Source organism: Zalophus californianus, chromosome 13, assembly GCF_009762305.2.
Source record: "Zalophus californianus isolate mZalCal1 chromosome 13, mZalCal1.pri.v2, whole genome shotgun sequence".
Lineage (NCBI taxonomy): Eukaryota > Metazoa > Chordata > Mammalia > Carnivora > Otariidae > Zalophus > Zalophus californianus.
The window spans coordinates 10791646-10819290 of NC_045607.1; the positions used below are offsets into that span (position 1 = coordinate 10791646).

The 27645-nt window shown below is 55.4% G+C and overlaps 1 protein-coding gene across 1 annotated transcript in view; it reads right to left on the reverse strand.

Moving 5' to 3' along the window:
- The window catches only part of NEK6 (NIMA related kinase 6), an 84223-nt gene extending 57333 nt beyond the window's left edge, over window positions 1–26890 (reverse strand). Inside the window, exon 1 of the mRNA XM_027616223.2 lies at window positions 26759–26890. The gene's annotated coding sequence lies outside the window, so the exon portion shown is untranslated. The remainder of the gene's footprint in view (window positions 1–26758) is intronic.
- Between the last annotated feature and the right edge of the window lie 755 nt (window positions 26891–27645).

Below are 27645 nucleotides of genomic sequence, written 5' to 3' on the forward strand. Positions count from 1 at the left end.
GGTCCCGCATAGAGTACCCCTATGTGCCGGGGCCTGGGCCAGATCCCTCAGAAGCATTGGCAGCTTGTGCACTCATGAAGCAACACTGCGAGGCAGACAGTGCGTCCATTTGACAGTTGAGGAGACTGAGGCTCAGAGGCCTGTGACTTGCCGGAGGAGTACCAGCTGGAGGCAGGCAGCCCCTGGATGAAAACGCAGGCCTGAGTCCTTGCTCACCTGGACATCCTCTGCAGTGCACACACTGGGTTCCTGCCCTCAGGGGAAAAAGCAAATGTGGTGGAGGAGGGGGGACCAGAGCAAAGTGCTTCTCTGTTGCAAAATCACAAAAGGGGCCATTGCTTCTAACTTGAGCTAATCAAGGGGGCTTTGGGAAGGTGGTGGCTCTGGGTCCCCCTGGGACCAGACGGCCAGGCAGTAAGGAGGTGGAGGCAGCCCAGCACAGGCTCTGGTAGGCTCTGGAGTCAGAGAGCCCAAAGTTCAAGTCCTGCATTGCCTCCGCCGGACCACACGAGCTCAAGGCCAGTCCCGAAGTCACCTCTTTGCCGTTCCCTCTTCTGTAAACAGGGGGCCAGGTAGGACCCACCTCTTAGGATTGTTAGGCAGGGACTTGCAGGCAAAATGCCAGCCTAGGACTATCAGGACCCAGGTACACACAAGAGCTCAATGATTACCATTATCATCGTAAAAACAGTGCTCATTCAACAGCAAATATTTCTGGCAGCCCACTCTACAAACTGACTGTTCACAATAAGGCCGGGGCCCCCTGTCTCAGGGCCAACCAGGCCCTTGGGCCTGCGCATGTGGCAGGGAGGCACCCATGGCCTCTGGGGGATCCCCCCTTTCAGAAGGGTGGGAGAGGCCACACTGGCCTCCGCTGCATTCTCTCGGAAGCTGGGAAGTGACGGCAAAGCATTTCACCAAGTTACCAGGACAATGAACCTGAGCCGTCCCCCTCCCCCAGCTGTCTCAATAAAATAAATCTTGGCCCGCGGCTGGTGAGAGACCCTATATATTTACATGATGATCGTGCCTCATGATCACAGGGCTCGTGGTTCCAGCAGGCTTCGTGTGGCAGGGACGCCAGTGGTCCTAGGAGACTCACTATTTTCCGGCGACTTTTATTGTCCATTATATCCTGGCGTTTACAGGGCTCCACTCCAGGCCTGGCAGGAATATCGCACACGGCGGGACTGGCAGGCCTTAATATTCCAGGCGCCGTACCACATGGGTATCTCCAGGTCTCATCCGTCCTGCCCAAGTCCCTGTGTGACACGGAGAACCCAAGAACGCTCCAGAGACGCCAGTGGGACAGGGCTGGGGATGTGTCTGGAGGCGCACGTATCCCCACCAAGCCATTTGCCTGGTTCCGGGCTGCTGTCCCGGGCCGGGGCCACGGCTAACGCTGTGGCCTTCCTTGCGCTTGCAAAGGGTCGGCAGCGGGTAGGGGTGGGGGTGTGGGGTGGGGGGGCTGCACTGGAGCCGTTACTGGCTCAGAGGGCCGCTTGCTACATTCTCAGGGATTTTGTGAGACAGTTGGTATCACTTTGGTTGCTTGAAATCAAAAAACGGGAGGAAGATTTACACCATGGAATTTGGCAAATACTACCAAGTCAGGGCTTTGGACAAGTCCCTCCCTGCACCTCCTCCCAGGGAACCGTTTGTTAAAGACTTACCAGCATCCCCGGGGAGGGGGGCACCCAGTGAGCCACTGGGGGACATATGAACATGGGAGTCAGGTGTGAATCCTAACTTCCTCAACCACTGGCCGTGTGACCTTAGGTAAGTTATTTCACATTTTGAGCCTCGGTTTCCTTATCTATAAAACGGGGACACACCTGAATTCCCAGGGCCACTGTGAGGCTCAGAGCACCTTATGGAAAATTCCCTGTGTGGGGCCTGATATGTATCAGGTGCTTCACAAATAATAACTTTTGTCACCTATTCATTCAACACTCACTTGTCCCCCCGCCGCCACCGGCTCGTATGGGCCAGCACCTACTCGGTGCCTGACACTATCTGAGAGAAAGGGATACATAAATGTCCCAGCAGGTGACAAATATCAAGTTCTTCCCATCTGGACAGTTCTTGAGTATCTGGAGAGGAGTTTCTACCTATACCATCTCACGAAGCCGCATGACAACTTTCAGAGGCAGGCAGAGCAGCATTTTTGAGATGTGGGCTCAGGGTGGGCATTACTTATCCAAGGCCCCTGTCAGGGGGTAGCAAGGTAGGGCTCAGCCCTGAAGCCCTACCTCCTGCTCTACGCCCACCATGGCACCCATCTCTGAATTCCCAGGCCCAGGCAGACTGGGCCCCTGATGGTGCCAGGCTGACCTCAGAGTGAGCACACACACAGCGGGCAGGAGGACTAGGGGCTGAAGCAACATCCTCCAGTCTAGCAGCCTGGATGTTAGTCTTGGCACCACAGCCTCCTTGCTCCAAGCCCTCCCCTTCTGGGCCCCAGGTTCCCCCTCAAAAGGCTGGGAGGGCTGCAGTAAGCATACTGTTGGTCCTCATGGGCCAGCATCTGTCTCCGGGCTTCTTGGCTTGGCCAAGTATCCCCCTGTTGTCCACAGACAGAGAGGACTCAGGCATATCAACACCCCCCATGCCCCAGCTGGGTCCCAGGTAAGCCAGCGCCTTGTGGGTGGGAAGGACGAGGGGAATGAGAAGGGGCAGGACCCCGATCCAGGCATGCTGGGCTTGCTATCCTACCCTGCTGGGCAGGGCTCATCCACCCATTTCACAGATGAGGAGAGTTAAGTTCAGAGGGCTGACCCCAGGCTGGCGGCATCCAGGGCCCATGGCTGGGGTCCCCAGCAGAGATCAGGAAGCCACCAAGCCCCTCAGTTCTGACACCCTGGAGGCTCACAGATGGGATGCTCCTGGCCACCATGGGCTCAACCCGAAGGGGCTGGGGAGCACTTTGCTGAAATAGGAGACCGAGAAAAACGCAAGCAACTCAGATGATTCAAGTACCCTTTGAAACTAGGAGGTGGGCGGAAGTGGGTGGCATTTCTGGTGGATTTTACCTCACTTCCTAGAAGGATGCGTTACCAGCTTTTACTTAGTCAGTGCTCACACGACCGTCAACCTGGTGGCACCAGGGTGGCACCTCCTGGCTCGCCTGTCCCCGGAGCCCTCACAGGCTGACAGGTGGGAGCTGTCCACCTGTCAAGGGAGGGAACTTTTCCATTTCACAGATGGGGAAACAGGCTGGGGAGGGGGGAGCGGGTTGGGTCAGGGACACACAGTAGGGATCTAAGTCTTCAAACTCCTTTACCAAAAGCTTAATTTTTCTATTTGGGGAGACAGGAAAGGAGAAACCCTCTGGAGCTTTAAAAGGAAAAAAAAAAAAAGGGAGAAAAAAGAACTCGCAGCCGAACGGAATTGCAGCAAGGCCCCCAGCCAGCCCAAAGAGGTTTCCGAAATTCTGTGCAGTCTGAATTTTTGCGGGCTGAAGGGTCACGCGATTTGCTTTGCAGAAGGCAGAGTTGAAAAAATCTGACTGAGGGTGAAGGGGGAGGAGGGACATGTCCACGAGACTAGAAGTCATGAGCTTCAGCCTGGCTGCCCGAGTGACTTGCTGGGTGACCACAGACAGGTCCTTTGCCCTCTCTGGGTCTCAGTTTACCCTTATTTATTTGCCAAGCCTTGTTCTAATGCACTTAAGTGATGTCAATCATCCCACCCCTCACAGTACTTTATCATCTCTACTTACAGAAGGGGTAAACTGAGGCATAAGAAGATCAGGCCCGCTGTGCTGGTGGAAGGGCTGGGATGCGGAGCTAGGTAGCGAGTTCCAGAGCCCACACTCCCAACCACAAGGCCCTCTAGCCTGCTGTGTGCTCATCTCCAGCGACCATCCTACTTTCAGGGGCTTTGCATCTGGGGCTTGGCTTGCCAGCAGGCCTGTTTCTGGAGACACTGGGCCATCCTCCTCAATCTCGGCTACCACTCTGCACTGTTGTCTTTTCTGTGACCCCTGACTTCTTCTGTTGGCTCAGCAGCCTTGATAGCCACAGCCTGGGGCCTCGGGAGGCTCCCAGGTCACCGCGGCCATCGACCCACCTCTTTGAGCCTCGCTGGGTGCCGGGAGTCCGAGCAGGAGTGGACGGCCCCGCTCTGATGTCCATTTTAGAGTTTTCCACGCAGGTCGGCCTCTGGGACCGCAGGAGGGAGACTGCTATTCAGGCGTCCAAGAAAGAGGGGAAAAAACATCTATTCATAGCCAGACAGAGACCGCTCTGTGGAAACGATGCTACCGACGCGACAGGCAGCCCAGCTGTGTAAGAGATTCCCGAAAAGCCTGACCTGGGAACATCCACGTGGAAGGCTCTAAGGCTTGGGTGGCCACCAAGCTTATAAAATATGCCTGCATGCTCAACCGTGAAATTCCTAAGGGAATAAGGTTCTGACCCAAAACCTGTCTTCCAAAACAAAATTCTTCAGGCAACAGACATTTTTTTGGCTTAAGCAAGCAGGCTGCTGATCGGTTTCACCCCCATCTCTAGAGTAAGGACTACTCATGCCAAGAAGAACAGCCACCGTATCATGTGCCCCTGCCCCAGGCCACACACTGTGCCCAATACTTGGGTCCACTTGTTCGTTCCCATGAGGAATTACTGTCTCCATTTTGCAGATCAGTAGACTAAGGCTCAGAGAGGGGCAAGTCTGCCCAGCTGGGAAGGTTTGAAATCTGGCACCAGCCTGGAGCATAGAAAGTGGGGGACAGACCCCAGCAGAACCTGCTGTATGCATCCTCAGGAGGAGCCCTGGCCAGACACGAAGCACAGAGAGAGAGCGCTGTGTGTGTGTGTGTGTGTGTGTGTGTGTGTGTGTGTGTGTTGGGGGGGGGGGTGGGCAGGTGCAAACATTCTTCCCTCCACTGGCCTGGGGAGAATTCCCACAGAGGGACAGGTGGGGAAGGGTTGGCCCGACTACAGTTAAAATAACCATTGAGGCTGCCTCGGTGCTGCCTTTCCAAAGACACCAGAATCCATTAACTGGGAGCGTTGCGCTGAGCACCCAGAAAATCCCCCATGCTCTGTGCATATGCTCTGGGTATAGCATGGCCATTTGGCACACGTGTGCAGTTGTTGCCACGCTCCTGCTCTGTTCCTGGGAGCAGGAGGAACTCTGAAGCCACTCATTTAAAAGTGCATGTCTCACCAGAGACTTCGGAAAGGCCCCAGGTAACCCACCGGTCCACATCCTGTATCTCAGAGACAGGAAACCAAGGACCGAAGCAGAGAAGTGATGTGTCCAAGGACATTCAATCGTCTGTTCAGTCAATTTTCAAACACATACGCAGACCAGCCTCTGTCCTCAATGGGGCTCGTTTAGCGATAGGAGTCTCAGAGCAGAACTTACAACCCAGTGTGATCACTGCTTTGTACGCCCAGGGTGTGGAAACACAGCGAAAGCAATGTGCAAGCGTCTGGCCTGTCTCAGAAGAGGAAGCCGCTCTGAGCAGAGGAGCAGGGCGAGGACATGCCAGGCAGGGGGTACAGCGGGTGCAGAGGCCTGAAGGCTGGCACACCCAGCATCACTTGTGGGGCAGAGGCCCAAACGACAGCAGTGGCCTCAGGTCTACGGCAGAGAGGGAGTTTTGGCAGCATGACGAGGGGCGGTGAGCATCTGCACACAGGGCTGGTAAGGGCTGCCAAGCCAGACACCCCTTCCTGTGTTCTTCTACACACCACTCTGCCGCCCACGGTGCCAAGCCCAGGTCTAATTTTACTGAATGCATCATGGGAGGAATCAGAGCCTCAGATGCAGTTCCAAAGCTACCTGCACCGCACTTGACCTCCCCACGCCTGCCCTGGTCAGCTCAGGTAACTGTCGACACACAGAAGGAAGGAAATGCCTATACCACCTCCCTCTCGAGGGACTACGCTGGGACCCTGTCTCATGAGTGCTGTGAAGTTTACATTCCAAGCTCCAAGATACCCTCGCTTAACTGGCTTGTATTTATTGAGCACCTATTGTGTGCCAGGCTCCGTGCTAGGCACTGGAAGGATTCACAAAAGCGCGTGACAACCTCTAAGCCCCACAGCCGTCCCCTCATCTTTCCAGGCTAGAATCACTACTCCGATTTCACAGGAGGGGAGCTGCCGGGCTCAGAGAGGCCCTGCGACTTGCTTGAGCAAGATCACTGGCTAGGAGGTGTCAGGGCTGGGATGCTAACCCAGAAACATCTGACCACAGAGCCTTTTTGCCAAAATAGATAAGGGTCCCTGGAGGAAGAGAAGAGCCTAGATCCTTCCTTCCTGCCACACAGGCAGGCGGAGGCTGCGCCGGCGGTACTGCCCAGAACTGCGGGGCCTGTCATTACCGGGAGGGGCCACACTCCAGGCAGGAGCGCAGCCAGGGCTGGTGGCTGGTGTTGAGCACTGAGGGGCTCTCTCTGGGTTCTGAGGAGTCCTAGCCAGTGCCACCAAAAGACTAAATGCTGATGGCCTGTCTTTCAAAATGCTCAAGTGGGCTAATCCCCTCATCTCTGGCACCTGCATTAAAGGATATATAAACAAGTCTAGGATGCAGAGCAAAGACTGGAGTCAGAGTGTAGGGTGGCTAGGTCACCTCCCCTGAGTCACACGACCTGGCCCTGGCTGGGATGAAGGCTCTCCCACCCTGGACCTGGGTCCTTGTGTGCATCTGTCTCCTTCAGCAGGAATGTCAGCAGGGACCTTGGGGCCACCAGTGCCCTGCAATCCCAGGCGGCCACAGCAGTCCCTCTTGGGAACCCTGTTTTAACTCAAACAGCTGCAGACACTCCAAAGTACTAACACTTGGCCATGCCTGATGCAGACAGGCGTTCCTCCCCCGCCCAGGTCGCTGTCCCCGAGTCCCCACAAAGCTCATGTCTATTTGGAACCTGGGACTGTGGCCTTATTTGGGAATCGGCTCTCCGCAGATGTAATCAAGTGAAGAGGAGATCACGCAGGATTCGGGGGACCCGAATCTAATGACTGGTGTCTTCATAAGAAGAGAAGACACACGGGGAGAAGGCCATGTGATGACAGAGGCTGAGACTGGAGTCCTGCGTTTACAAACCGAGGGACGCCAAGCCTTGCCGGCGGCCGCCAGAAACAAGGAGAGAGACGTGAAGCACGCCCTCCCTCGGAGCCTCCAGAACCGACCCTGCCAACACCTTGATTTTAGACTTGTGGCTCCAGGAGCTTGAGAGAATAAACCGCTGTCGTAAGCCACCTGGTTTGTGGAAACAACACGCTCCCACCCCACCCGGGGCGTGGCCGGCGCGCACACGCCCCCAGCGCCCCGGGTTCCCCAGGCACTGCAGGCTTCATCGAAGGCTCCAGGCTCAACTTGTGCTTCTCATGCTGCAGAGGAAGTAAACCAGCGGTTCCCAGGTCTGGAGATTTCACAGGCCTGTAATGTTTCCCCTAAATTCCGAAGATGGATATAAGGCCGCCAACTTTTTCTGGCATCTACAGTAAAATTTCCATCTCTTATCACCATTCTGCATAAAAGAGGACACCTGATGTAAGAAAGGCCTGTCCTTAAATTTTCTCATTTCACCATGGACGGGTAAGGGTTTCACATAGCCCTGGGCCTGGCCGGGGTCTGGCATTCGGGAACCAGCAAACTCAAGCTACCGTGCTCTGCTGGGTGATTTGGTTTTTTGTTTGTTTGTTTGTTTGTTTGTTTGTTTTCCCCAGTCCTGGCCGAGGAGAAATGAGGCTGGCCTCCCCCACGCTCCTAGGTGTACGAAAAAGGTTTTCTCCCTCTCAGAAATGTGCCCAGTCTATTCTAGTTAACCTGTGGGCAATTGCAGCTAATACCCTCCGAGGGCTGGATGATCTCCCTGCCCCAGGGAGGACGCCTTCCAGGCCAGTCAATGAGGGAGGGTCACCAGGAAAGGAAAATACAAGGGAACAGCAGGGCAAGGAGAGAGAAGCGCAGACCCTTCTCTTGAAAAGGAAACCAAATCGTGAAATGACTCGATGTACAGACATCACGGGCCTGGTGACTCTGGCTCTCTTCAAAGACACCTCGTAAACCCGTGCCCGGCCTTGGAGGGAACGGCCAGATGCCAGGTGCACCCACCGGAAGCCCGTGGCCCTGGGCACATGAAGGTCAGCCCCGTGTCGCCCCCACGTCTGCCACATGGTAACCAGTGAGGTGTGCTGGGAGAGCCGCCCAGGGGACAAAACTCTGCCTGAGCGTGAGGAAGGCTCCTTTTCCAGTAACTCGGGAGCGCTGATCCCCCCTCAGAGGAAGCCCCAGACACCGGAGAAACTTTTGCCTGGAGCACTAGGGTTAATGGCCGAGCCGGGGCGGCCTCGCTGGGACAGTCTCGGGCACACGGCAGCCAACCTCAGACGGATGGTAAGGTCTGATGCTGTCGCTTTCCGGGCCGGAGTCCATCTCTCCCTCCCTCCCATTCTGTACACTCAGGCCAGGGGCAGGGTGGGCCCCAGTTCTCAGGAAGCCAGGAAACACACTCTTTTCTGGGCGAAAGGCCCAGATTCCTTGAGCAGTCACAGGACACGCTTTTTCAGAGCTGATCCAAAGCCACAGGCGCAGACTAGAAGTTTCTTTGGGCAGTGTGAACCTTCGGGGACACAGACAGGCGCACCTGGAGCTCCGGGCTGAGAGCCAGTCTGTGAGCGAGGCCCCGTGCTGGCACTGGACGGGCCCGGGCCTCTGCCTGCTGCCTCAGTTTCCTCTTCACCCCGTCGTCAGTCATCAGACCTTTCTCGAAAGGCCCACAGAGCCCAGCGCTGTCCGAGGCGCAAGGCGGAGGAGGTCCTGCCCACCCCCCGGAGGTGTCGAGTGGTGGGGAGGTGGATACAGACATTGGACAGCAATAAGTGCTAGGAGGGAAATGGAGCTGAGCGGCCTGTGCAGATAAGCAGATCCGGCTTCCCATGGTCACTGCGACAATTAGTTCAGACTGTGTAGCAAACTGCTTAGCACGTGCTCGGCACTCGGGGAACTCGGGTCCTCCCCTGTCCTCCCACCACCCAGGAGCAACGGAAGCCAGAAAGGGACGGGCTGGGGTGGCCACACGGGGACTGAGTGGGTTTGGGGCCCAATCTAGCCCGTTTCCTGGGGAACCAAGGGGCCGCCCAACTCTGGCAGACTCCCTGCTTTTTCTGCATGGCAAAGCTCTGGCTCCAACATTATGCCCCTGCTGATAACGGGTCCCAGCCACCTGCTCTCCAGCCAGGAGGTGACTGGCCTTCCTGAATCTGAATCTGGGCTCCTTCCCTTATTCGCTGGGAAACCCTGGCCAAGTTTCACTCATCTCTCTGAGCCTCGCTTTCATGATGTGAACATGGGGAGAAGACCTACCTAAAGGCTCGCTTGTTCAATAAGGTTGTGTAGGCCAAGTGCCCGGCACACAGGGAGCACCCCCCACCCCCATCTCGGCCCAGCACTGAGGGGAAGGGGGGCTCTAGAGGAGGGATCGGCCCTGGGGCGGGAGCAGGAGCGCAGACCTGGTCTGGGCAGGCCACGTCCAGCCCTGGGGGAGCTCAGCATCTGGAAGGAAAGACCAGGCCAAGGGCCCAGAGCTGTAACGGGAGTGGAAGGTCACACACATGGGCAGACCAGCCCCAAGCCTTGTCTGCTGAATGTCTCGGCCACAGTCCTCACCTCTCTGAATCCCAGCATCCCCAGCCGAAATATGGGTTCTGGTGAGGGTAAAAATGAGACCCCAGATACATGAAGTCACCCAGCCAGTATGGAACACGTTTATCTCCTTACCCTCATCCGTCCATTCAACACAAAAATATCCGGGCTGCATCCCCAGCAGGTGCTAGGCCCTGTGGTGGGCAGGGGGCTGAGCCCGTTAATGCCGGGCAGAACCCCATCTGCTTTAGAACCACCTGGCTCTATGGGAGGGTGCAAAGCAGTTCCTGGGCTAGCCTAGGCTCACCCTCCTGAGAATCTTGCCTCCGTGGAAAACTTGGCCTGGACAGATCCTGGGAACAGCCAGCTTATCCGGGGGGGCACACCCATGGCGCCACACCACCACACACCAAACCCGAGGCTGTGAGCCGCCCCCTCACGGCATGGCCAACGTCAGCTGCCAGACGGGCCGACTCCTGGTGGGCAGGGGAAACTCTGATCCCAGCCCACCCCCCAACACACAGAGACATACATTAGAACTCAGAGCTGGTCACTTTCACGGCTTTGCCTCTGACTTGGCCAGCTCAATCGATCAGTCGATCAAGGGAGAATCAGAACTCAATCACAGTGACAACATAATTCAATCCCTGGGAAGTGCGTCAGAACCAGGGCTCCTGCAGATTCGTGAGATGGCCTGGAAATTGGGAAATGAAGGTATTTGGCGACAGACCCCTTGAACAGGCCAGGCCTCGGTTGATGCACTCCCATTAACCCCGACTTCTCTCGTCCCCAGCAATCAAAACAGCTTCTCTGATAGGGAGGGCAGAAAGGACAAGCAGAAATCGGATTCAGGGAAAACAACACATCCATGGCACCCTCCCCCCTTCCCGAAGCAGCGCTGCGAGCTTTACATATTTTATCATTTATTCTCACGTTGTCCCCAGCAAGTCGTAGGCGTGTGGGCCTTGCCTTTCACAAGAAAGCTGTGAGGGAGGCTGGGGTTCAGAGGTGAGGGGCCTCCTGCCAGACGCCCAGCAGGAAGGGCTGGGGTGGGGGTGGGAGAGTTGGGGGCTGGGGTGTGGAGCCAAAGGTCCTTTCTGGTGAAACTGTGGCCTCAGGCCGCTGAGAGGCTCCAAGACAGTTCACACCATGACACGTCCACACAGGCGCCTCCTCACCAGCCTCCCAGTCTCACCACCACCCTCACCGAACCATTTTCCATACAAGCCACCAGAAACACGGCCCTTCCCGTGTCAGCCTTCAAAGCTTCCAGATCAAGTCATCACTCCCAGAGCTCAGCGTCCAAGGCCACCTTACCTGCCTGACCCCAATCCCAGGTGACACCTGTCACCAACCATGTCAGCTCCAGAGAGCCTCTTGTGGGGTCCTGCAACTCCTGCTTCTCACCTCCCAGTGCTCCACTGGCACGCCCTCTCCACCTGGCTCTCTCCGGTGGAACCTTACAGGTACCAGTGCAGGGGCTTCCAGGGGAGATGGATCTGGGTTCAAAGCGTTGCTGTATGGCCCTGGATAAGTCATTTTACTTCTCTGAGCCTGGGATTCACTTATAAAATGGAGCTGTTTCAAGGTGAAGCCTAGCTGATGCTAGCATGTGTAAACCCCTGATGGACACTCTGATGAAAAAGTACTCATAGCAATAAGAGGAGGAGCTGTTTTTAAAAAGATAGCGGGTAATTCTACACAAAGAATAACCCTATTAAGAGCACTGGCACTGGTGAAGGAGGTGCTGGGCATGGGGTGGGGAGCCTCTAGCCCTGGCAAGGTGGAAGGTCTAGACTCAGGACTTTCCCCTTGGGACATACCCCAGAACTGGGCCACTGGGGAGTGAGGGGGTGCTTCAACAGTGCACTGCTGGAAGTCAGTGTTGCTTTGGGATTCTTCCCGCTTTCCATCCTGCTGTTAGGCCGATCCTATGGCTTCTGTGGCCTTGGCCTCCCCCCAAAACCAGGTATCGAGGGCCAACCAAGGAGACTCAAAGGGCAGAGAGCTCATGGTCCCTCCCTTACCTATGAGGACAGAGAGACTGGGCCCACCCCACACCACCCCCCAGCTGCCCATCGGGAAATCCCTCCCGACATCCTGACGCAGTTCAAGCAAAGGCAGAAACATTCTTTCTAACCTGCAGCCCCACCTTCTTTGCTCCCTGACACAGGGGTCTCCAGGTAGAATCCCAGATTGCTGACCCCAGGCCCCATCGCCTGTGTGGTCCGCTCTCCTGTGAGAGGTGTCAGGCACGTCCCGCCTGGGGCTGTGAGCAGGAAGCAGGGCTGGACCCGCCCCGAGGCCCCTTTCCTCCAGGGCCCAGGCCCTTCAGATCCAAAGAACCATCCATTTGTGAGAGTTTGGTTTTTCTCTTTTTCCTTCCTTTCCCCTCTAAGCAAAACTGCGTGGCGACTTCTGCCTCTGTCCCCAAGGCAGTTCCAAGGGGCCCATCTCGTCCCTGCAGAAGTGATGGCGGTAATTCTGTTAATGGGAAGCAAGACGGATGGTCCACGGTGCCCAAAGTGCAGGAGGCAAGCCAAATCGGGCCGCCCCCGGAGGGAGAAGAAAAGTGTTGCCGGAACACACCCTCCTTTGGGGCCTTATTAGGTTTTGAAAGAGCTGCCGCACTCGCTAAAACCTGCTTTTGCCAGCAGAAGCCTCATTTTACAAATATACAACAACAACAAAAACCCGTAAATGGGAAGAAAACCCTGAAGATTAGGCTCCCCTGCTACAGCGAGGCAGCGTGCCCGCTCAGAGCTGAAGTCTTTAGCCTCATCGACTCTGGGTTTAAATAAATAGGTCTGATGGCCAGCTCACCATTTTGTGAACAAGGAACACGCAGTTTCCTTGCTGCTTAAGGACTGTTTGCTGATGGTAGGATGGGACAATTCTGGAAACATTTTATTTTAAACAGCTTGTCTGTGCGCCGCCTCCCCCCCCGTCCCCATGTCAGGAAACCCTAACGCCCTGGTGTCAGTCCGGGGAGGAACCCTTGGCCAGTCCCTTCTCCAGTCCCATGCCCACAGGCCCTCACCGCTGAGAATCAGTGGCATCTCTAAAGCAATTTCACTGTGGATATGGCGTCCATTTCCAAAGTTACGCAAAGGGCTCCCCCCCCTCTCCAATCTGAAGTCGAGCCACTGAATTGTTCTTTGGGCTTCGGATGGTCCAAGGACAAAATGAGGGTGGATGGTGAAGCTGGCCTGAGATAGCCGTGGTTGATGACAGGCTGTCCGGGGCTGTGTGATCTTGCAAGCTGTGGAAACTCTCTGGGCACCCTGCTCCCTGCCATGGAGCTAACCCTACCCCCTCACAGCCCTGGAGGAAAGACCTCCAGACCAATCTGAGCATTCCTCTCCACCACACCCCCCTGCAGCGCCCAGCACTGCCCCGACACACAGTAGGTGCTTGCTGAGCATCTGCTCCTTTGAGCAGGACACATGGCTTCTTTTGATGCTGGAAACACAAAAACGTCCATCCACACTAGGACAGAATGGTTTAGGGGGTGTGTGCTCTGGAAGCCAAAGGCCTGGGTTCAAATCCTGACTCAGTCACAGACTCACTGTGTGCCCTTGGGCTACCAACTCAGCTTCACTCAGCCTCGCTTTCCTTGTTTGTAAAATGGGACTAAAGAACTTGACTCACAGGGTCACCAGGAGGAGTCAGTGCAAGAATACGTGGCCAGGACCTGCCCAGGTTGGCCCTGGTAACCAGCAGCCCTGAGAAGGAGCAGTTCAAAGTCTTGGGAGAGCCTGAGGGAAGATTCCCACAATCCAGTTGGGAAAACCACTTTGTCAAAGACAATTGAGGCAAAGCAAGCCCCACGGTGCCAACCCAGCCACCCCCCTACCCGAGGAGCTGGGATCTAGAACAGGCATCATGTGAACTCTCAGGAGGCTGTGGGAGTATCACCCCAGGAGGGACCCCCACACCCCAACTCCCCTGCATCTGTCTCCAATACTCAGACCAGCAACACCGGACATACTTTACTCCTGTCTTGTTTACGCCAGCTCTCCCCAGCCAGAAGGCCAGCTCCGTTTTGCCTCTTCTGTTCATTATGCCTCTTAGAACCGTGCCTGGCTCTGCTGGATCAATGAATGACCAAACAAAGCAAGCAAGGGAAGAGTCCCAGGGGGCAGCTCTGAGCTGAGTGTGGAGAGGAGCACCTGAGCGCCACAGGTGCCACCAAGCTGCAGTCCTCACCCCACACAGTGTCGTTGTCAGTACAATAACAGGTACCTATTGCTGAATGGCTGCTAAGCACGTGCTTCCCTCACTGGGTCATGAAAACTCCCCCAGAGACAGGAACTGAGATTTCCCCCTCGCTTTGCAAGGGAGAAAAGTGAGTCCCCCAGTGGGAAGCAACAAGCCAAGGAGAGTGATGAGCAGAAGGTAAGGGGCGTGGCTGGCCTGCAGGGTGTCCAGGTTAACCCACCACCTCCTCCCTCTATATCTCGGCCTGAGACCGGCCACAGGGCTGGCTGGTCTGAGGAGGGGTGGGGGGGAGCTGCAGCTAGAGCCTCGGGACCTGCTCCCTGCCAAGGAGGGTGTTTGCTCTGAGGCAGGGGCCGACAAGCAGCAGGAGCTAAGGTCTGGCTCCTGTCCCGTCCCCATGCACGTGCAACGGATAGTGGAGGCAGAAGACTCAGCCAGGCAGTGGTCCCAGCACTGGCTTTGGGCGAGGCCCGGGTTCAAATTTCAGTTTCCAAACCATGTGGCTTATAGCTTTGGGCTGGCGGCTTCAATCTCTGAACCTCAGTTATCCTCATCTGAAAAATGGGGCCAGTCCAAAGTTGTTGTGGGGATTGACAAAGGCAACCCGGATAAAGCACTTGGCCACATCGCTGGCACACAGTAGGTGCTAAATAATAGTTAACTTTCCTGAGTCTCCCTCATTCATGTTTTCGAGAGTAACAGATGTCCACATCCTGTGGCTGCCAGCCCCCCGCCCCCGGCCCCAGTTCAGAGCTAGGAACAGCGTGGGAAGGCTGGCGAAATCTGAGCTTCCCACCCTCTCTGATCCCCAGGGCACCACCTGCTTAGCGTTCTTCCCGAGTGAGCGGGTCAGCAACCTCATCATTTGATTTCTGACCCTAGTCACCCAAGGACAAGAAGTCAGAAGAGATTGGTTTGTCGATGCAATAACATCAGGCAACTACATGAAGAATGAAATCGGGTGGCAGGGGGCATTTCCAAGGAGACCCACATCCACGGTGTGTCCTTGGCAAGACAGGCCTGGGGTGAGGAGGGAGACCAGCTGGTCAACCACTGCATTCACAGCCCAGGCTGGTGGTCTGCAGAGAGTACCTCACAGCAGAGCTCTTCCCCCAAGTAAGATCTGGCCCCAAGCTCTCTGCAATGTGCGCACTGGTGGGAAGAGGCTACAGCCCTCCCATCAGGGCCAGCTTCACGGGCATGTGACCAGTGGCTTCGTCTCACCCTGCCCTGCCCTCCGGAGGGAGCCCAGTGCTTGGGGCTTCATGCTCTGTGTCCACTGTCTTAAAGCCTTCACTTCATCTTTGAATTTGTGCCAACTAAGTGAAGTCCGGTGGGACAATGATGCATGTGCTGGGCGCTTGGAGCCTGAGCTCATAGGTGGTCCTGCTCCTGACCCCCTACCCCAGTGACCTCTGCCACCCTCCACCCTTGGCGGGGGCCTGGGTGCAGCCACAGGGGCAGGTGCGCCATGGGATAACTGCGCGGGTCTGCACTCACCCCGTGAGTGTCCCTGTGCCCAAGGCAGCATGGCATTTAATCGCTAAGAAAAACCACCACGACAGGTAGAAAGAGACGGCAAAGGAAAAAGCTTTTCTCCTCTTTTTAAACAAGGGGACCTGCATTTTTACTTTGTGCTGGGACGCACAAATCACGTAGCCGGCCCTACTTTCTGTTTATATGACCTTCTGACCCCCATCCCCTGGCTTGGAGGCCCCAGGGGACATCCCTAGGCCTCTGCAGAACTAGAAGGCACCATGCGGTCTGAGACAGTCACTGGCCGAAAAGCTTCTCAGAACTCAGCCCTCCCCTCACCCCTGTCCACGGAGCTTCTTTTTTGAATTCCTACCGCTGCTCACTTATTGTCATCTCGTGGACCAGGCCCCATTCCCCGTGCTCGGGACGTGCCGATCGGTCGGACACTGAGCAGTGATGAAACAGGCAGGACTGACGGCGGCGGTGGCACAGCCAACGGGGGGGAGGCTGACCCAGCAGAGCCTCTGGGAGAGCGTGGAAGGAACGGCTCCCCACACGGAGGGAGTGGGAGTGGGCAGGAGTCCCTCATCTGTAAGGCGGAGACACAAGGGCTTCCTTGCAGGGCTGTCGGAGGCTGGGGGGCTACCACGTCTGAGCTCTGCGGTGTCGCACGGCAGGGAGGAGGGAAGGCACACGGAAAGGCGGGGGGCCTGGGTACTAACTCAGGGACAGTCTGCAGACAGCTCCCCGAACAACCACAAAACCAGCAGCGAAAAGAATGGCCGAGGGGCGGAAGTGTCACTTCCAGAGCCCCCACCGCGTGCCAGGCATGTGGCGTGGTCCTGGGTTAGAGACTTGTTCCTGTGGTTTCTATGCCTGCCCGACATTTCACAGATGCCGCCTTTCTTTCTGTGATTTACAAAGTCCAGTTAGTACCAGGTGGCAGCGGCAGCTTTTCCAATAGGACTGGTCACGGATCGAGCAGAACACACTGTGAATACGAGCTCAGAAGGCAGCCGACCCGGGTTTGACCCTGGGCCATCCCAGCTGTGGGGTCTAGGGCAGATCTAACCTGCCCTGGGCCTCAGTGTCCCCTCTGTCACTTGGGATCATTAAGAGTCACATCCTCGCAGGATGGATGTGAGGATGAGATGAAATGACATCGGTCAAGGGCATGGCCCGTTGCTATTGTCCCGAAACCCCAAAACCTCAAATCCAAAACCTGAGCGTCGTGTGGCACTTCCCAGGATCGCGTGGGTCTGCTCCCTCCTTTCTAGCATCTGCCCCGACTCTGCTCCAAGACTACTCTCCTCCCCCATTGTCATGGCGCATCAGTCCATAAATATTTAAACAACATGTCATCAGATTATTATAACATATGATCTATAGCACTGATGTGCTGCAGTTCTGCGCATTTGGGCTTCGCTTTCAGAATATCGAAACATAAAATATTTATGTATTTAGCCAACCACGAGATCTCACATTCTGTCTCAAAATGCTGGGTGGCGGCAAGACGCGGAGCTGAGACGCAACGTGTGAAGGGGATGCCTTGTTCTCACGTCGGTTCCTGGGGCATCTGGATTGTTTCTGGTTCATTCCAGGGCCTGTGAACGGTGGCTGGCTGGGTTTGCCACAGCACGCAGAGGGCCGGGACCAAAAGATGCCATCAAAATGCAGGGAGAGTTCAAACCACAAGTACTGTGTCATTTTCATTTGGCATCTCCATGGGCCTACGCATAGTAGGTGCTCAGTAAATGTGCACAGGGAAATGAATTCACCTGTAGCCCACAGCAGCACCCGATGGGCTGGCACCCAGTGGGGATTCAGTAATACCTGCTCTTCTGTTTCATTCCATCCCCAGTGTCCAGCACCAGTCCAGGCACAGAGTAGGACCCAGCAAATGTTGCCAGTGAACAGCAATGGAAGGAATAAATGCGTGACCAAATAAATCACTTAATTAGCTAATAAATTAATGAGGGATAATGACTCCCTGTCTGCTGGTCCGGATTACACAGTGTGAGACCTTCCTCCTGAGAAATAAAGGCTCTCCAGTAACCCGTAGTGGATAGGCAAAGGGGTTTTTCTGGGTAATTAAATATCTCGATTGCTAACATTAGCACATCACAGTGACCATATGTCCCAGAATTTTCAGCACTGTGCAATTTCAAAGATGCCGCCCATAAGCCATTCGAGCATCCAGAACATCTTATATACTAGCAACCAAACAAGCATCTTCCAAACAGCCTCTCCTGTCCCCAAATGTCACTAAAATGCTTTTACAGACCACTGCCCTTTTGAGAGTTTGGAAACTGTGGTCATCACGTGCCTAACGGATAGATGGGTGATATCGGAAGGCCTGGGATGTCATAGAAGCATGTGCAAACAAAAGTTGTTAGCTTGGAGTAAAAGTATGTTCTTCGCATAGTTCCCAAATGCTGTGCTGTCACCATCAAGAGTGGGCAGCTCTCACCCTTGTCCTCAGCCTCTGCACAGACAAAAATCCAGTCCTCATTTCCTCTTGGGTGAGCTGAGGAGGCTGGCATTTAAAACAAACACAAAAGGCCGCTAAAATTCCTGGGGGAGATGAACAAAGGAAATGCACACACACTGACTCAGGCACACCAAGTTCACACTTGAGATCCTGGTGTAACTAAATCCGGCTGGACTCCGCAGGACCCGCCAAACGTATGGGTGGGCTCCCTGCCCCCGGCTCCCCGTCTGTCTGCCATGTGGTCCCCAATGGTCCTGCCATCTGGGCACCCACCCTGGTGGCCTGCCAAGGCCACACCAGCTAGGGAATCCCTGCCCCTTTCAACCCACAACTCCCCATTTTCTGGGTGGGGTAGTCTCTGGAGTCACTTGGGAGAGTTAAACACCTCCCTTTCCCTAAGCAACCCTCAAAAGATTCGCCCTCTAAAAAAAATAGTATACCTGACAGAAAGTGTAGCTTAAAGACACACACCCACCCATTCCAACCCAAAGCCACTGCCATACAGGCATCAGGAGCCCCCTCCACAGGAAAGAAGCAAAGGAAAAGACCTTGATAACGCTCGGAGGTATAAGCCCTTCTACAAGTGTAGGCTCCTCCCCTGGAATAATTTGAGCTTTTATCTAGGAAACCTCCTCTGGATAGAGGCGGGTCAGTTGGGCACAACTCAGCCTTTCACTGCCCACTGGGACAGGCAACGTTTGCTAACCGATTCAGTAAGTCCACAGAGACATTCCTCAAGGATCCTGCCACTTGCCCACTTGAAACCTTCCGTTCATTCACTAAGTATTAACTAAGCACCTGCTATGTGCCAGGCACCGTGCTGAGCACCGGGGACCCGGTGGTGGTCTGCGGACCAAGTCTTATCCTCACAGAGCGCTTCCGTTCTAGTCCGGGAGGGAGATAACATACGGAATCAGGAATGGGGAAGGGTCCTGAAGAAAAGTAAGGCCAAGTCAGGGAATGGGGAGTGATGGAGTGAGGGACTGATTTCAATAGGATGGGGGGTTAACAGGGCCTCTCTGGAGAAGTGATTTTTGTGGTGTCCTGAATGAAGGCTGGGGGCAAGTCATGGGAACACTGAGGGGGGAAAGGATTTCAGGAAGAGGGGACACTGGGGAGTATATGCTTGAGGAACAGTAAGGAGGCCACATGGCTGGAGTGGAGTGAGCAAGAGAAAGATCCTTTAGAAGTGGGGTGCGGAGGTAGCAGGAGCCCCTCTGCTCTTGTAAGAAAGACCAAATCTGGGGCGCCTGGGTGGCTCAGTCGTTAAGCGTCTGCCTTCGGCTCAGGTCATGATCCCAGGGTCCTGGGATCGAGCCCCGCATCGGGCTCCCTGCTCCGCGGGAAGCCTGCTTCCCCCTCTCCCTCTGCCCCTCCTCGTGTTGAAGCCTGCTTCTCCCTCTCCCACTCCCCCTGCTTGTGTTCCTGCTCTCGCTGCGTGTCTCTCTCTGTCAATTAAATAAACAAAATCTTTAAAAAAAAGAGAGAGAGAGAGAGAGAAAGACCAAATCTCCCCCAGATCCCCGCAGGCCTGGGCGGCCTCTTCTCCCACCACTTGCTCCTTGGTAGGGGCTGTTCCTTCAGCTGCCTGGGAGACCCTCTCCCAGGCCCTGCGCCTGGGCACCAACTCACAGCCCATACGACAGGCATTTCCAGATGGCAGCCTCTGTCCCCCGACCCTACTGACCAGACCCCGATGCTGCAGCAATTAATTAAGCACCATACATCCTAGAGTCTCTGTGTCTGTTTCTTTGTCCATAAAATGGGCATAAGGATACCTGCATCGGAGAATTGCTGGGGGGATGAAGGGAGCTAATCCACGTGAAGGGTTAGAACGGAATGTAATACACAGTAGGTGCCTGGTACAAAGAATCCACCGAAGGGGTCAAAAGCTGAGGAAGGGGCAGAAATTTCTGGCTTCACACTGCTGGGGGGCTGCCCACAGCCTAGGACCCCAGTCTCACCCCCAACGCCTCACCCCGCAGCCCCACCCACCCACTCACCCTGCGGTCCACCGGCCCTTCACCCCAGCCCTCTCAGACCTCCAGACCTCCTAACACCCAGCCTGCTCAGAAGCCCCTCCCTCCTGGAAAGCCCTCCTGCTACCCCAGGGAGCAAGTCCCAGGAGCTGCCAACTGCAAGCACCCACAGGGGTTTACGACACAACTCCTGGCCTCACCAGGTGGTTAGAGGTGTGGAGTGGGGCCGTCAGAGGGTCTCCGGGCCAGCTCCCAGAATAACACCTGACCCACAACGCTGGGAGATATTTCTCCAACGAATGAGTGAACGGACGGCCACATACCAGCCAGTGCGGGTGGATCTGGTTAACCAAAGTCCCCTCCACCCACACAACTATGAATGGGTCTGTGTTTCGGCATCCGACTCTTTGCACACAGTCCAGGCCCACGCACCATGACCAGAGCCTTGGCCTGACAGGTGGGGAAGTGTTCTGATCAGCCACAACCATGGAAGCTGGTCACTACCTCCCTGGGCCTCAGTCTCCCCATCTGTAAAATGAGAGGACTTCGTGCCTTGTATTTTTAAGCATCAGAACCTTGAAAAAAATTTTTCCACATGACATAAAATTAACCATTTTAAAGTGAACAATGCGGTGTCGTTTAGCACATTCACCACCTCTCTGGTCCCGAAACAGTTTCATCACTCCAAAGGAAACCCCACACCCATTGAGCGGTTGCTCCTCATGCCTCCTCCCTCAGCCCCTGGTAAACACCAACCTGCTTTCTGTCTCCACAGACTTACAGATTATGGATATTTCATATAAGAAACTTTTCTTAAAATGACTCCCATGCAAACCCTCCTTCTAGAAAACACATAACGGGGTTAGTGCTGTGGGAAGACAGGGTTAGGTCTGCCCTGCCCCAGCCAGCATCCCTCACCCTCGGTGACCTTCCAGGGAATGCTTTCATCCCAGGCCCCTTCCTTTTGACAATTCTAGGCCTAAAGTTGGGTTTCTAAGGCAAATCACCCCAGCCCCCAAATAGTGTCCAAGAATCAAGGGCCTCGAGCCTGGGGCTACTGGCCCATTTTCCAGGTGAGGGAGTAGAGGTGCTGGGTTCAAAGGTGCCTCCAGCGCCCGCTGATGCTCCCCACTCACCACACACACCATGGTGGGGTCTCAGGTGGGAAGACCTGGCCAAATGCCCACAGAAGTGGCCCCTGGAAGGGCAGCCGCTTCCGTGGGACCTCGCCTCTCCCTCAGGGACAACAAGCCAACCGGCCAGAACCCCACACAAACGTGCAGGGACGCCCCCAGGCCTCGCTGTTCAGACCCTCCAGGAGGATTCCGCTTGCTCGCTTTTCACGGAGAACTACCTGCCCCCAGGCCCAGGTCTGCGACAGCCGCTTCTGTCAGCACAGACCTCTGATGGGGCCCCGACGCTGTGTAAATAATTAACAAAACATCTGCCTTGCTTAATAACACACTGTGGCTGACACCGCTCTCGGGGCCTCCCGAGACCCTCTAACTCCAAGAGGAGCACAAGATACTGACTTCCAAACGTTTTCCTGAACCGCCCAGAGCGCCCTGACTTAAGTTCCGCCTCGTTTTACCAAACTGCCACGTCTCTTCCCCGGGGCTATTTTGAGGGTCATGATCACAGGGCAGCGCTTCAGTGGCACCTGGAAGAGATCCTGACCCTGCTTTTCGGCCCAATTCGGGCCTCAATACGCAGGGGCGCTGAAAATGCTCTCGACAGGGAAACAACCTTCCTGGCCCAGTGACCCTGGGAAGGTCCTTAAAGAGATGAATCACAATTTCTTCACCTCCCATAAAATCTCAGGCAGTGAGCATCAAGCACTTCCAGGGTGCGACCCATGTGCGGAGGGTTTCATATCCACTATCTCCTGTAGTTCTTCCCTCATACATTTGAGGTCCTAATATTGTCTGTTTTCCAGATGGGGAAACTGGCTCAGAGAGGTGAATGACTTGCTCTGGGACGCCCCACCTCCCTCCATTTGGTGCCAAAGCTCAAGTTCTTAATGTGAATGTGGGCTGGCGCCTTCCCCTCCTTGGGCCTCAGTTTCCATTCTGTAAAATGGGCGTGTGGCTCTTCTCTGGATGGTGAGCCTACTGGATTTCTCAGGGGCAGCATGGACTCAACAGAGCTGAAGGTCATTTGCAGGGTAACTGCTGCCCCTTTGCAGATCTCTTCCTGACAACTCCCAGTTTCAAAGACTTTGGGGACAAGGAACAAGAGAGGGCTGGCCTGGGGAGACGGGTCGTGGACAAACTCTAACGCTGCCACTCACCTGCAGCAAGGGACTCACCCTGTTCCCTCAACTGCAACTTGGGCACTTTGGGGAGTTCTCCTCTAAGGCGCCAGCTCCCTTCGCCAAGGTCAAGCACTGCCCCTCCCCCAGCCTAATTTTGAAGTGTGAGGCTTAAACAACTCGAGGAAATGCAGGGCGGCAGGCTCTCAATGGCAGCTTCCCTCCCCCTTCCCTCGCAGAAATTCCTTCACACTCTATGGAATTCCTACATAAAGCCCCTTTTTCTTTTCTATGAGGTCACCATCACGCAGATGTTGAAGAGAAAGAAAGAGAGGCTCCATGTGGATGAAGGCCCTTGGAACTGAATGCATTTCAGATCCTGGCTGCATCACCTTTCGGTTCTGCAGGCCCCTCACTCGTCTGTCCCCCAGAGCCCAGCCAAGGAGGCCGGTTGGGTTTGGGGTGCGGTGACCCCGCTGGGAAGGCCAAGAGGCCTGGCCAGAAGACTGGGCCTTTGCCACCAGACCACCCGAGCAGGAGTCGTCTGTGGAAAAATCCAGAATTGGAGAGAACGCAGCAGAGGCTGTGTATGTGGGTCTGCTTCCATACAAGCAAGTCTGTCAGAGGGACAGATGTCAAAATGCTAGATCACACTCCACGGTCAAGTTCCCAAATTGAACGTCACAGGAAATTACACCACCAACTGATCTGCCCCAATGTCCGCTCCTGTCTGGAAGCGGAGTCTGAGAAGGCTGTTGCTTTAATTCAGTTTGGGCCAAAGGAAGGGGCTGTGAGTATGTCACCCAGCTCAGACAGGAATGGGTGAAGCCAGCCACTAACCGACCTGATTTTTTCTTTTTATAAAATAAAACATTTTCGGGGCACCTGGCTGGCTCAGTCGGTGGAGCATCTGACTCTTGATCTCGGGGTCATGGGTTCAAGCCCCACAGTGGGCAATGGGCTCACTTAAAATAAATAAATAAATAAATGGCTAAAAAGATAAAAAATAAACATTTTCCCCAAAGGCCATCCTGTCACTACCCAAGCAAGAGTCAGATATAAGATGGCCAAATACCAAAAAAGTCCACTGAGGATCTTTGGCCAATCCTGGTCATCTAGCACCCACTTGTTTTGAAGCAATTTCACAGACACCCAGGGGGAGAGCACCCCAGATGACCTCCCCACACATACTCCAGGAGCACCCCTGCTCCCTAAAGCTGCACGTTCTGGTCGCCAGCATTCTGGCAACCATCCAAAGTGACAGCCGAGGAAAGGACCGCTTCCGAAGAATGACATCAGCAAAAATAAATAAATAAATAAATAAATAAATAAATAAATAAATAAAGATAAACATGGAGAAACAAGGACTCTTTTTACCTCCCCAAATCACAGGCCAGACGGGAGAGAAATCCATCAATGCCAGAAATGCGGTTGAGCCTTTGCACAAGATCTATTATTTCACACCTTAAATTAACGCATCTCAAAGCAATTTGCAAATGTTCATCAATTCACAGAGCATACTCGGAAGGGAGAAGGAATACCTTTTCCTTCCAACATCAAAGGACCCTTGCAGGGGCCCCGCACACCCCCAAACCCGGTCCTCACACACTCCTCACACACCATGTTCCTTTCAAGAACCGCATTGTAGAAACCCGTGATAAGAATGGAAACGAACGAGTCAGAGAGACAGGCACGGGGCTAAAAGGGCAAGGGACAAGAAGCCCAGGCAGAAATGATCCTGTTGTCAGATATTCAGAACGGGGAGTCAGGGCCCTGGAGGTTAGTCGCCATCACCAGGGGTCGGAACACACTGGGCTCTTCCTGAGGGCAATGCCCCAGCGGACTTCCTCCCCACACCAGCCTGGAGATGCCAACCCGCATTTCATCTTGGATGACTCACCAGGGTCTTCCACTCTCCCCCCTCTGACTCCCTTGCTTGGTCTGACCCGAGAAGAGGAAGGGGATATTCTTCTCTTTTTGACAATTGTTTTGACACTTCCTTTCTGAAACCAATCTTTGGCACTTCATGAGGAAAGAAAAAAATGTGAACTGCGAACCCTTTCTGTCGGGCAGTCCTGGCCCTGGGCGTGGGTCCTCCACAGGAGTGGACAAGGAAGGAGGGCAGCGCCTTCAGGAAGGCCTCTCCCGGAAGCCGGGAGCCTGGTGAGGACCCCAGCCGCACAAGGACTCGGAATACAGTGACCATGACTTTCCAGCTCCAGTGGGCAGACGGCAGGCTCCGCTCAGACAAGCCTGAGTTCAACCCCAGGGTAAACCGCACAGCAGTCTGTGAGCCCCAACACATGATTTCATCTCTCCGTGTCCCCAGTTTCCTCACCTGTAAAATGGGCGTCAGGAGAGTTCCCGTCTGCCTGTTGCTGAGTGCACTGAGTGAATTAAGGCCCTTAAAGCTTCTGGTGCCGTGCGTGGCACACAGTATGTCCTCGATAAGTGGTGGCCATCGGCTGTGGTGCTACTTTCACAAAGCTATGCCTGGCATTTCATCTCGTTGAGCCTCAGTTATGTCATCTGTAAAATGGAGATGACAACCCCCTACCTCACGGGGAAGATTAAAGGAGTAGATGTGTGTGAAGGCACGGAGCCCCTGGTCTGTGCACCTTCAGAAGACAAGTGTCACGCCCCTATGCAGAGGACAGGCTTGAAGTCAAGCAGGTGACAGGATTCTGCCTCAAACTCCTCTCAGCAGTCCCAGTCTCTCTGCACAGTAGGTGCTCCCTAAACATGCTTTCCTGTCCCCTTTCCCTGCTCCCTCCTTGCTCAGGGCCACTGGAAATGCCACCTGGCAAAGCCAGGAGCTTTGATTCTTGCAACCCGAACAATCTGAATGGCCCAAAGCCCAGACCAACCTGGGCCACTGCTTCACTCTGAGACTTTATTTTCTGAAGACAGAAACTACTTTTTAGTCATTTCCGAAGCAGACGGGACGGCAGAGGCTGACAAACCACAGGGACCATTTTAAATCCTGGGCCTTTTCTTCTGGGAAGTTAGGCAAGAACCTTCCCAAATGTTTGCCCGTGGGGCTCTCTGCCAGGGAGTGACTCATCCACAGCTCCCCACAGGCATATTTTATTTGGGGGTGGGGGATGGAGGGAGGGCCTGGCCTTGAGGGGAGAAGGAGAGGCAGCATTTCCAGCAAACCCAGAAGGTGTTTTTTTCTCTCTCTCATTTGTTTAGGACAAAAAAGAAAAAGAGTGTGGATCTTTTTTGTTTCTTCCAGGTTTCGTTTGCTAAAAGAAGACGTCCAAAGTTCAGTCGGTAAGCTGCTACATTGGGAACAGGCGCTTCCAGCCGGCTCTGCATCCTTTTCAATGAAATTCTTCTTCCATTAACACCACGATTTTTTAAATGTGCCTCCAAGATTTGCCTGCGCACGACATTTTCCCCTCAGAAAGGCAAGCTGAGTTTTGAAAACTCAGAGGAAACGAGGGAGCTCGGTGTTTCTAAAGTTGGCCTTAAAGCAATTAAGACTTTTGACGGCCGAGATTTTCAACATTTATAAAGCCCCCCAAAAACCGTCCATCAAAGCTGCAGGACAGACCTTGGAAACCAGTGTCCCAAGCCTGCTGTGATCAATTTGTTACTGTCTTGGGGGCTCATGCTTGGAGCCCAGGCTTAACAAATGAATAAATCAGATGAATATCTACTTAGCAGAGCGGGCAGAGAGAGAGAGACCCTCAGATACACAGACAAGTGTCCTGGGGCCCCTGGCCTTCCCAGGGTCAGGACCGAGCCACCCCCGCACCAAGGCCTCAGGGGGAAGTTATAATCTGCCAGGGTCAGAGAGGGGGGAGAACAAAGCCAAGAGACCTAGAGGGGTATTTAGGAAGAACTGAACACAAGTCCTCTAGTACCAGGCCAAGTAGCTCTGCCAGGCCCACCAAAGCCCCAGCCCAGCCTGAGCATCCTGGAGCCGGACGCAGGGTCCTGCCAGTGGGCCCCACCAAGGCCTGGCTCGGAGGCCTCCCCCTCTGCCAGGCCCAGCCTCGCTCTGCGGGTCTGACCTCTGTTCTCAGTCACCACACAAGGCCCAGCACCCACCGGGTGCCCACCCCCGGCCTGCTTCTCCCCATGGGCTTCCTGGCATCCGGGCCATCAATATGCCTGATGGGTGCAAGGGGGGACCCTCAGCCTCCATAATAAACACGCTCACACACTCCCGGACACAAAATACTCTTTCGTATTCGTACACTTTTGTCCTCGAAGGCTCACAAATGCACACGGAAACCACTTGTGAACACTCACCCACGTGCGCATACATACTCCCTGAACCCAGACAACTCCTTCACAAAAATGGGATCCCACGTGAAGTGCTTGGCACACTCCCTGGCAAACAGTAAACAATAAATGGCTACAAGGGAGCCATGCCCGTGTCCCCCGCACTCATTCACCGCAAACCACGCAACCCAGACCCTCCGACGTGCACACGCACCATGCCCGCCACGGCACGCACACACTCGGGCGCACACCCCAGGGGACACACAGACACACGCCGCCCACGCACGCTCGGACGCACGGCCGCCGACACGCTGAGACTCGCTGGTTCACTCGCGCCCCGGCCTCCCACGTACACCCCCGCCCGCTGTCCCCCGCCGATTCGCGGCCGCGCGCGCGAGCACGCGCACCCCCTCGGCCCGGCTCTGGGTGACGGCCCCGCCGCCCGGCCCCCGCCCCTTCCAGGGCCCGATCCTGCCGGGGTCCCGGCCCCAGGCCACTCACCGGCGCGCGGGCGGCTCGGCTGCCGGCGGGAGGAGCGGCGCGCGGCCCGGCGGGCGGCCGGCCGGAGCGGAGGGTCCCACACGAGTCGGCGGCGCGTCCCACACGAGTCGGCGGCGCCGCGGCCGCACGCCCGTCCGCTCGGTTCCGCCGCCGCCTGCGCGGGCCCGCGCGCGCTCCCGCCCCTCCCCACCGCGGGGCCGCGCCGCCCCCTGCGCTCGTGCGGGCTGCCGCCACGCTGGCCCGGGGGGCGCCCCGCGGCTACCGCACGGCGCTCGGACCCCTCCGCGCCCCGGAGCCCCTGGGACCGCGGGTGCTTAGCCCAGCCGAGCCCCACCCCCCCATTTCAAGGATGGGGAAACTGAGACCCAAACTTTCATAGCGATTCAGACCCAGCTGACTCCCCTCCACCCCTTCTCGGGTTCTAGACACTTAGGATTAGGGTCCGAAGTCAGCGAACTTGTGTGCCCCTCCCCTGCATCCTTGGGGACCCATCTACTAACATTGCTCCCTTCACGGCCGCGGTCATACTGGCCAGTCAACTAGTGCTTACTGTGTGCCTACTGCGTGCGGGCACACATTCAGAAGTAGGCTCCAAGGGTATCTCCATAGGGTGAATGCTGCTCCCTGCCCTCAAAGTGCCAGTGTCTCCTCATCTGGAGCTCCCCTATTCCTGTGGACCCCAAGGTTGTAAGAGTCAATGTGCAGAGGTTTCTGGAAGGCTCTATTAATGAATGCTTAATGCCCCCTCTAAGGAGACAGAGTCTCCATGGGGCCCTAAAAGCTGCAGCTCAGTTCCCTGCCTCACTTTCTAAGGGAACCCGCACCCCCCCTCCCCCAAGAAGGGACGTGCCTGGCTCATACAGTTCCTGTTTCCACACGGGCTACTT